Source organism: Dendropsophus ebraccatus, chromosome 7, assembly GCF_027789765.1.
Source record: "Dendropsophus ebraccatus isolate aDenEbr1 chromosome 7, aDenEbr1.pat, whole genome shotgun sequence".
Classification (NCBI taxonomy): Eukaryota; Metazoa; Chordata; class Amphibia; order Anura; family Hylidae; genus Dendropsophus; species Dendropsophus ebraccatus.
In genome coordinates, this window is record NC_091460.1 from 12,556,635 (window position 1) to 12,568,287 (window position 11,653).

Consider the following 11,653-nt stretch of genomic DNA (forward strand, 5'->3'; position numbering starts at 1 on the left):
GGGACTTTATTACAACGAAAATGTGTTTTATTTATTCAATATATTAAACATGAGAGGCATCGGCATCAGCATACTGCAGAGGATCGCAAACCCCGGTAATAGCGATTCATGTTAACCTTTTTCCCTGCTTTCCCAGATGCATCCAGAGGTGTTTGCATAACTTTCTTAAGATTTTATTTGTTATTTTTAGTTGAACCAGTTTTCCAAGTAAATTACTGTATATTTTCAGCCGCATGTCTATTTTTTCCCACGGCCGGAGTTTCATCCGCACATTTACAGCCGCATAAAAAATACAGCCGCACAGTTACATAGTGTGAACCTAGCCTAATGCTGAGTAACCAATCTGAGTATTGGTGGAGATGGGAGAATTACATTTTTACTGAAATCAAAGGTTTCTACCAGTCTGTTCTCATCTTGCCATGATAGGGTATGGAGGGCAGAATGACGGGGAACAAGGGGCAACATAACAAAATGCATGTGTGTATTGTTCAATTGTGTGTACACCTTTAGTAACATGCTTTAGACAGCATTAGGTGAAACCACTGTGGCAATGATTCCAGCCTCCAGTCTTTTTGGTTATGAGGCCACAAGGTTTGCACCTGGATTTGGGGATTTTCTGCCATTTCTCTCGACAGATCCTCGCACGCTCTGTCAGGTTGGATGGGGCAATCGGTGGACATTATTGTCAGGTCTCCTCAGAGATTTTCAAGTTCATGTCAGGGCTCTGTCTGGGGCAACAAAAGGAGATTCAAAAAATTGTCTTGGTTGTGTATTTACATTTTTTTTTTTTTTTAAAGATCAATCTTTGACCCAGTCTGAGGTCCAGATAACTCTGGATTGAGTTTTTATTAAATAGGTTATCCAGGCTTAGAAAAACATGGCTGCTTTTTCCAGGAACAGCACCACTCTTGTGCTCCATTTGGGTGTGGGGTTTCGCAGCTCAGTGTTATTAAATTCAATTGGAGCTCATTTGTAATACTGCACACAACCCGAAGACAGAGGTGCTGCTGTTTTTGCAAGAAAGTAGCAATGTTTTTTTGAATCATAGATAGCCCCTTTAAGTCTCCAGTCCCCCGTTACCCCCAACTTGATGTTTCCACCACCATGCTTCACTGTAGGAATGGTATTGAGCAGCTGATGGGCAGTGCCTGGTGTCCTCCATACATGCCATTTTAAACTAAGTTCAAAAAGTTCAGGTTTAATCAGACCAAATCTTATTTCTCACAGTTTTTGAATCCTGTAGGTGCTTTTCTTGGAGTAGGGGGGGGGTCGACATCATGGCTCTGCCAGAAAGCCCACATTGGTGGAAGATGCAGTGATGGTTGATCTTCTGCACAGTATACACGCTGCACTCTTACCAAGGCCCCTCTCTGCCGATTCCTTAGTTTGGTAGGGGCAGCCCACCTTTCTGCATCAGAGATATTACTATATACAAAAGCTTTTCCTGATACAGAGCGACTTTTCCTCATGGGCCTCTCTAATATAGTAACTAGAGCCGGAATAATCTTCATTCTATAAGGGGGGACATCTGTTTGTCTGTCTAACCTAAACCCCAACCTTTATGTCCCATGGCCGATTTATTTAGGGACGCATGCCTCTCAGTAAATCTCGCAAATCTGAGGCCGCGGCAGTCTCAGAAATCCAGCTTAGAGTTGGTGTAAATTTTCTCCATGATTTACACCTGTATGTAAGCGTTGATCACGACACATAGGGCTCAGGAGTAGGCAACATCTCAACTGTGTCTTGCCGCACCGCCCCGGCAACACCATCAGGAAAACAAGGCATACATAGTCAATAAGCCACAGTTTTAAAGGGGTTATCCAGTGCTACAAGAACATGGCCACTTTCTTTCAGAGACAACACGACTCTTGTCTCCAGTTCAGGTGCGGTTTGCAATTAAGCTCCATTTACTTCAATGGAACTGAGCAGCAAAACCCCCGCCCAAGCTGGAGTCAAGAGTGGGGCTGTCTCTGGAAGAAAGTGGCCATGTTTTTGTAGCGCTGGATAACCCCTTTAAGCAAACCGCTGGGAAGAGGATCTCCCCTTGGTCTTAGTATTATGTCCTATTAGTATTATAATTGTGGTGATGAGTATACTTATTGGGGGAGATTTATCAAATATGGTGTAAAGTAAAAGTAGCTCAGTTACCCCCAGCAACCAATCAGATTCCACCTTTCATTTTCCAAAGAGTCTGTAAGGAATGAAAAGTGGAATCTGATTGGTTGCTAGGGGTAACTGAGCCAGTTTCACTTTACACCATGATCCCTCTGCTCCTTTGAAGATAATAGCAGAGGGATCTGATTCTGTTGCCTGTCCTTCTATTGATAATAAATGCCAATATTCAGATGTCTCCAGCTATATGTGGTACTATAAATAAATATAAGGCCCTAACTATAACGCATGAGCTCTTCACATCCTGAAATAATATTAATGTAGAGGAATAATTTAACATCCATCTACATTTTTTCTAGGTTCCAGTAGGTTTCTGTTCAGAAGTTTGTTTTCCTGGATCTCGACGATCTCCAAAGGAAACCTATCACACCTGCTGCCATGATTGTCTCCCATGTCCAGACGGACATATATCCAATGTATCTGGTAAATATCTCCAATATACAGTAAGGCTAGGGGGCCATACAGCGATTCCACTGTGGCCCCCGCATTGTGACCCCCTCATTGAATAACAACTAGAGTCATGTGATCACGCAACCCGACAGGCAGCAACATGGTGGTTCCTTGTCTGATGACCTCTTCAATTCTGCCTGTGCTGTGAAGAAGCACATTGGCTATGACAGTCATCCCTAGTAGGGATCCAAGGACACTAACATAGTCATATATGCAGGCTTCATCCTCTAATATTTATATGACTCACGTATATTATCATTAGTCACTCTTAGTCACATAACTCTTTCCTGGTGGAGTTCTTTCAGGTACTCTAACTAACAGGGGTGACGATAAGGTTTATTAAGATTGGAAAAGATCACATACACTAACAGCGACAAGAATCAGATACAACAGGAGCAAAGATCATGTAGAGCAACAGGGGACAGGAATGAATATAAGATAGAGCAACAGAAGCGACTACAATGGAGACTTAAAGCGACTCTGTACCCACAATCTGCCCCCGCCAAAACCACTTGTACCGTCAGATAGCTGCTTTTAATCCAAGATCTGTCCTGGGGTCCGTTTGGCAGGTGGTGCAGTTATTGTCCTAAAAAACAACTTTTAAACTTGCAGCCCCGTGCCCAACGGCCGGGGTTTAGAATGTCTATGCATTAGGCTGGCACAACCTCTCTGTCCCTCCTCCCCGTCCTCTTCATCATTAGGAATGCCCCAGGCAGATTGTCTCCTATTAATCAGCTGTGTGAGCACGGCACATGGGCTGGATCGTTATGGCACCTGTGCAGTTTTCACTGCAGAGGAATAGGAAATATCCTGCCAGTGTCATTACTAATGATGAGAAAGGTGGGGAGGAGGGATAGAGGGGTGGAGCAAGGTTAGTGCACAGATACTCTAGGCCACGCCAATTTGACACAGGGCTGCAAGTTTAAAAGTTTTTTTTTTAGGACAATAACTGCATCACCTGCTGAACGGACCCCAGGACAGATCTTGGATTAAAAGCAGCTATCTGAAGGTACAAGTGATTTGGGGGGTCAGATTGTGGGTACAGAGTACGCTTAAAAGGTAAAAAGGGGACAGGGAGTTTCGGATGCACTCTATAGGTGCAGTCATGTTGGCTGCCTGCTCCAAATCCCAAGTTGAAAGTATTGTGCACAGAAGAACCATATATATATATATATATATATATATATATATATATATATATCCTAGGGGCAGGCGATATTCCGATAAGGCTTGTGTCATTATTTCATTGACTGAGGTACAAAAAGAGTTACTCGCATAGAACTGGTGCTGAGAAGAGATGAGCGAATAGTGAAGTATTCAAAAATTCGATTTGAATAGCTCCTGATATTCGACTATTCGATCCCATTATAGTCTATGTGAGAAAAATATTCAGAACTTGGCAATCGACCACTTGGAGGTTACCAAGTCCACAATGACAGTTCAGGAAATGATGCCAACACCTCTGGAATGCATATGGAACAGCAGGGGAAGCCATTTTGCCCATTTCTTCAAATACTTAACCACCTTATTCCCTTCTATTCTTTGGGACCAGCTCTCTAAGCATCTGACCCTATTTACCTGGTTAAGCCAGTCTTGCTTTGTTGGTCCGTTGGGAGAGAGCCAGTTCCTCAAGGTGTTTAGTCTAGCTAGGAATAGTACTGTCTGATAAGTCTTTTATCTCCTCTTTGCTCCTTTTCCTTAGCAAGGTCAGTTTGTCTTTTAATAATCCCTTTTTCTCCAAATCCTCTGTGACCTCTAGCCAGAAGTTATGGATCAAATGACATGACCAGAATAGATGGTAGAGGCGGGCCTCCTCCACTCCGCATTTCATACAATTGGAATCCTCCCTAAATCTGATCCTCTTCATTAATACAGGAGTGTAATGTACTCTATGTATAATGTTAAAATGAGTTAGCTTATACTTGGGATTTATTGATACACTTGGGATGCTACCTAGTATATTATACCAACTCTTTCCTCTATGTCATGCACCCCTTTAAATTACATTGTCCATTTTGTGCAAATCAGTAGTACCAAGATAATAGTTTTTATGGCACACTCGCAGTACCCAGCTGTATACCGGATATATATAATTTTTTTTAGAATGCCAAACAGAAAAAGGCGTTCAAATTCTTTAGAGCAGGGGTACTCAACAACTTTTAGTGAGGGTCCACTTACCGGGGTCTATTGTCAGGTGAAGGTCCGAGCTGAACATCAGTAGGAAACGTGTTTTGTTACTTTGTCACAAACGTTCAACTATTTATATACAGAATTGCTGCTTAGGCTAGGTTCACACTGCGTTTTCAGCATCCGTTTAACGCATCCGTTTTTTGCAAAAAACGCATGAAAAACGGATTGCAAAAAACGGATTCATTTGTGTGCATCCGTTTTTCCATTGACTTCCATTATAAAAAAAAAACGGATCCGTTTTTTTTGACGGACCAAAACGGACAAAAAAACGTTGCTGACCCTATTTTTCTGGACGTTAAAAAAAACGGATCCGTTAAACGGATGCTGAAAACGCAGTGTGAACCTAGCCTTATTAGCGGGAAAATTGGCATTTTTTTCTCTCTCACCAGGCCTTTGATATTAGGTACAAAGGGGGTGACTGCCCTGGTAGTATATAGCCCCCCTGTTGCTCCCCCAGTAGTGTATAGCCCCCCCTGTGCGCTCTCCTTCAGTAGTATATAGCCCCCTGTTGCTCCCCCAGTAGTATATAGCCCCCCTGTGCGCTCTCCCCCTGTAGTATATAGCCCCCTGTGAGCTCCCCCCAGTAGTATATAGCCTCCCTGTGCGCTCTCCCCCTGTAGAATATAGCCCCCTGTGAGCTCCCCCCAGTAGTATATAGCCCCCCTGTGCGCTCTCCCCCAGTAGTATATAGCCCCCTGTGCGCTGTCCCCCAGTAGTATATAGCCCCCTGTGAGCTCCCCCCAGTAGTATATAGCCCCCCTGTGCTCTCCCCCTGTAGTATATAGCCCCCTGTGAGCTCCCCCCAGTAGTATATAGCCCCCGTGAGCTCCCCCCAAGTAGTATATAGCCCCCCTGTGAGCTCCCCCCTGTAGTATATAGCCCCCTGTGAGCTCCCCCTGTAGTATATAGCCCCCCCTTGCGCTGTCCCCCTGTAGTATATAGCCCCCCTGTGAGCTCCCCCCAGTAGTATATAGCGCCCCTGTGCTCTCCCCCCAGTAGTATATAGCCCCCCTTGTGCTTTCCCCCTGTAGTATATAGCCCCTGTGAGGTCCCCCCCTGTAGTATATAACCCCCTGTGCGCTCCCCCCAGTAGTATATAGCCCCCTCAGTAGTATATAGCCCCCTGTGAGGTCCCCCCTGTAGTATATAGCCCCCTGTGCGCTCCCCCCAGTAGTATATAGCCCCCTCAGTAGTATATAGCCCCCTGTGAGGTCCCCCCTGTAGTATATAGTCCACCTGTGCGCTCTCCCCTTGTAGATGCCCCCCAGACAGAAAAAAAAAAAATAACAAAAACAACTCACCTAGCACCTCGCTCCCCGCTGCGGCTGTCTTCGTCTCTTCCCGTCGGTCCGGCCCCCGGCTGATACGCGCTCTGTAGGGATGTCCCGGGGATTCCCCAGCAGAGCGTGCATCAGTGACCTCAGCGTACGCCGCCGGCCTGCACTTCCGGGAAGGACAGGCCGGCAGCGTACACTGAGGTCTGTGGTGCGCGCTCTGCTGGGGAATCCCCGGGACATCCCCAGAGAGCGCGTATCAGCCGGGGGCCGGACCGACACTGCCCCCAGCTCCACAGGCGTACTGACATCTAAGGACAGTACGCCTATGGGGCGGGAGGCAGTGCGGTGGGGAGCGGGACGGGCCAGATCCGGGGCGGTTAGGAGGTCTGACCAGGGGTCCGGACAGCTGGCCTCCGCGGTCCGGGTTCGGACCGACCCCTGCTTTAGAGGATGCACAGTGCGCAAATCAGTAGTACCAAACTTATTTTTTGTTTTGGCAAACTGACAGGATACAGCTGTATACCCTCTCTACAGTAGATACACTACAGCCTATTGCTCACACTGCACTGTCTGTCCGTCTGAAAACATTGTCTCAAAACACCTTCTAAATCTCTGCTTTGTATACTTTTAGCCTTAACAAGGGAGTCCCTCCCTAACTTACTTCACCTAAAACCTAACTCTCCCTGGTATACAGCCTGCCCCTCTCTATCTCCAACCAGCAAGTGACCCGAATCTGAAATCACCTATTCTTATTTTCAGGAGGTCACATGGTGTAGCCAGCCAATCACAGTTAAAGCTTAAATTTTTACTGCGTTTTCGATCGAATATTCGATCGAAAACGAATAGTTCGAAAAGCGTAGTGTTCGATCAAATACTACTCGCTCATCACTGGTGCTAACTTGAGTAAGCTTTAAGGAATGTAAATATCTCTACATGTCTAGATGCTTGGTGCCATATTGTAATGGGTTCACAAAATATTATCATAACAACCATAACAGTTCCCCCTTCTAGGCCAATTTAAAAAGTGGCTTACATTCATCCCTAGGTTAAAAAACGAATGATGTGTTCCACTGTGTGTTCTGAAGTCTGCATCACTTTGGAGACAACCTTTTTCTAGCAGATAGGTTCCTTTTTTGATGGTCATTAATTGGCTTCAAGTTTTTGGATTCTTCTTAATCATCCTAGAAGGGGAAATGAAATCAGCATACATAGTTGGAGTTCCATGCATAGTTGGGGCATCAACAGCCTTGATGAGACTCCTTCGGGAACACGGGATTACACAGCATGCATATATGGCAAGGGTATTAAGGATACAGAGTGTGGCAATACCAGTCATGTACAGGGCCATCTTAGTCTGCCAGGCCATCATTAAAGTGTGTCCCTGTTGTTCAGCAAAGAGATACCATCAAATCTCCAGTGAAGGAAGGCTGGGTCAGTGTCACTGGGCGATGCAGCACTATATACTGTCTGGATGGGGTGACTGCCCTCATTGGCAGATTAGTAGGGTAATAATATGACACCACAAATCCTCAGCTTATCGTAAACCAGAAGTAGAATAGCAGAATGCTGATCTTAAGCAGGCTTGTTACATGAAGGGGGCTCGGGGAAAAAAGAGGGTGGAAATGTTTTGAAGTGAGAGTCATAGATCCATGTGGGCTTATAGAACAGAGGAGATTGTTTACAGAAAAGACCACTTGTTCCTTCTAGTCTTCCCTTTTAGTATTTTATATCTTATCATCTTAGGATAGATATATGTATATACCAGATATGTTTAAATTCAGTTACTGTAGATTTACCAACCACATCTGCTGGAAGTTTGTTCCAAACATCAACTACTATTCTTTCAGTAAAGTAATACTTTCTCATGTTGCTTCTGATCTTTCCTCCACACTAACTTCCTACATTCCCCTTGAACCTTATGTTCTCTTTTAACAAAGTTAACCCCTTAAGGACCGGGCCAATTTCGAATTTGCACTTCCATTTTTTTCCTCCTTGTGCTTAGAAGGTCATAGCAGTTGCATTTTTTCACCTAGAGACCCACATGAGCCCTTATTATTTGCGCCACTAATTGTACTTTGCAATGATAGGCTGAATTTTTTCATAAAGTACACTGCGAAACCAGAAAAAAATGTGTGGTGAAATTGAAAAAAAAAAAAACGCATTCTGTTTATTTGGGGGGCTATTTGTTTTACGCCATTCGCCTTTGGGTAAAACTGACTTGTTATGCATGTTCTTCAAGCTATTACGATTATAATATGTATCACTTTTCTTTTATCTGATGGCTTGTAAAAACTTCAAACCATTGTTAACAAATATATGTTCCTTAAAATCGCTCCATTCCCAGGCTTATAGCGCTGTTATCCTTTGGTCTATGGGGCTGTGTCAGGTGTCATTTTTTTTCGCCATGATTGTTCTTTCTATCGGTAATTTGATGCATATGCAACTTTTTGAGCGCTTTTTATTACAATTTTTCTGAATTTGATGCGGCCAAAAATGCGAAATTTTCCACTTTGGGATTTTTTTTACACTTACGCCATTTACCGTGCGAGATCAGGAATGTGATATAACATGAGAAAAGGCTGGTGATTCAAACTTTTATTAGGGGAGGAGGCTTTTTATTCATAACAGTTTCTTTTTTCATTAGGATTTTTCCCCCTGGGATTAGAGTTTTTCCCCCTAGGGTTAGGGTTATTCCCCCTGGGGGACTTCTAGTATAAGTGCACTGATCTCTCATTAAGATCTATACTGTATAGATATACAGCATAGATCAATAAGATAGGCACTTGATTGCTTCCGGCTGTTGCAGCCGGAAGCAATCGAGTGCCGAGCCAGGATCAGTGCCATTAAGGAGCAGACCCCGGACCGAGCAGGATGTGTGGATCACTCCTCGGGACAACGTCCCCGGGGGGGGCGATCTACCCCACTAGACATCAGGGAATCGGCTGCATAAAGGATTCAGAGGCAGCTGTCAACTTTGAAAGCTGCATCTGAATTCTTAATTAGCCGCGGTCCCGGGCTACTTGCATCACCCGAGACCGCGGCGGTTCAGAGAGGGGTCGCCACGCGGCCCCGCTCTGAACTTCCCAACTCAGCCACAGGGCATGAATATACGCCTGTGGTCGTTAAGGGGTTAAAGGTTTCAACTATGTCACTCCTCTCCCCTTTTTCTCCAGACTATAGAGGTACAAATCCATAAAGTGTCACTGTCATTATAACTTAATCAAAATCAACATATAAGACTAAACACAGGAAGTGTTTCCCAGGTCATCTGCGCACTCAGAGAGAAGTCAGCCATTTGATTGATGAGCCGTTACTTTCTATACTGGCTTCTTTCAGGAGACTGAACCTAGATTTCAGATGAATATAGCTTTGTTTTAAAGCATGATGAAAAAAAAAAAAAAAAAAAAAAGTAAATTGCAAACATGCTTTATATCACATCTAGATTTAGAAAGTTATAACAACAGTGACACTTTAAGTTTTTCCTGTAAGTTTTATGCCTCACACCCTCCACCATTTTTGTAGCCCGTCTTTGGACCTGTTAGGGTAGGTTATCAATATCTTTTTGTAGATAAGGTCTCCAGACCTGGACACAGTATTCCAAATGTAGTCTCATTAGATCTGTCTACAGTTCACTTGTCTAAGCTGTCAAGCTCAAGTACAGGTCCATCACTGTGGCTGCTGGGAGAAGTTCAGCTCTCAGGAGGTAAAGCCTAGTAGAGAGAGATGGAGGTTGATAATAGTGAGAACAGTGTCTTTGCAGGTGAGCCTTTGGATTTACATAGTTGGGCCTTTGCATCAATGGGGAACTCACCCTAGGCTTTTGGAGCTCTTTTATTCTTTAAACTTTTATTTTCCATTTTAGAAACAATCTCTTACATAAATATATTGAGTAAAAAGCCTTAAACAAATTCAAATGCCCCTCATGAGAGGAGAGAGAGAGCAAGAGGAAAACAGGGTATCCAAAGGTACAAGTGGTTTGGGGGGGGGGGTCAGATTGCGGGTACAGAGTCACTTTAAAGTCTGCTAGTGATTCTGAGTTAGTTTTTTTTCTTGTAATATATGGTACTTTGTGTTAGTGGCAAAAATTTGTTACTATCCTGTGTGTTTTTTGTGAAAAACATCAAAATATCATGAAAAATTTGCACTTCTGTGCTTCTAAAAAAAGAAAGTTGTATCAGATAAATTAATTACAAATTATGTCCTCTTTATTTTGATTTTATTTCGTAAATATATTTCATTTTTTTACGGTGTTACGGGGCTTAGAAATGTATCAGCAAATAATCAAATTCAAAACTGATTTTTTTTTTAGGGACCAGTTTTTTTAAGTGGGTTTAGGAGGCTAGTATACTTGAAACCCCCAAAAGTGACCCCATTGTAAAAATCACACACCTTAAAGAATTAATCTAGGGGTATAATGAACATTTTGACCCTACAGGCGCTTGAGCAAAATATTCACCTTTAGGCTATATTCACACTATGTAAGAGACCGGCCGTTCCGTGACCCGGTTGGGTCACGTAACGGCCGGTCTCTGCCCGGATCATCCCTACCTAAGTACCAGCCGGGTGATATTTCCGGCCGCAGTGTTCTGATGTGGGCGCATCAGCGTGCGCCCGCATCAGAAATTCTCATAGCACACAGTGAAGCAATCGGCCGGAGCCGCTCGCTTCACTGTGTGAACTGACAGGGTTTCCTACAGCCGCAATTCATTGAATTGCGGCCGCAGAAAACTGACATGTCAGTTCTTTGCGGCCCTGTACGGGATCCCATAGAAAGTAAGGCTATATTCCACACTACATTAAGTAGTATGAAAATAGCCTTAGGCCGTAAAAAATGGAAAGTAGAAATTTTCCAATAACATATTCGTTTAGATTAAAGTATCTCATTTTCACAAGCAACAGGAGAGAAATAGCACCCCAAAATTTGTAACGCAGTAGAACGGTACCCCATATGTGGGCATAAACCACTGTATGGGCACACACCAGGGCTCAGAAGGGAAGAAGCGCTAATTATCATTTTCAGTGCAGATTTTTCTGAAGAGTTTTCTGAGTGACAGGTGTGTTTGCAGTGCCCCTGTAGTGTCAACAGAATAATAATAAAAAAAAGTCACCCCATTTTGGAAAGTGCACCCCTCAAAGAAGTCTTCTTGGGGTGTGGTGAGCATTTTGACCCCACAGGTATTAGAGGAAAGGATTCAAAATTAGAAACTAAAAATGAAAAAAAATATTTTTTTCAAATAATATGTTTGTTTAGTTTGAAATTTCTCAATTTCACGAGAAACAGGAGAGAAAATGCATGCAAAATTTGTAATGCAGGTTCTCCTGAGTAGAACGGTACCCCATATGTGGGCATAAATCACTGTATGGGCACACAGCCGGGCTTAGAAGGAAAGGAGCGTCATTTTGCTGGTGCAAAAGAGCAGCTAGTATCAACTATTAGAATAGCGCAGTTGCTAAAAAAAAAATAAAAAATAGATTACAGGTAATCTGGGGAGAAGACAAGCAATATGGCGGTGTTTACTTGCTACCTGGGGTGGTGACGGGCAATCTGTGGTGGTGACAGGCAA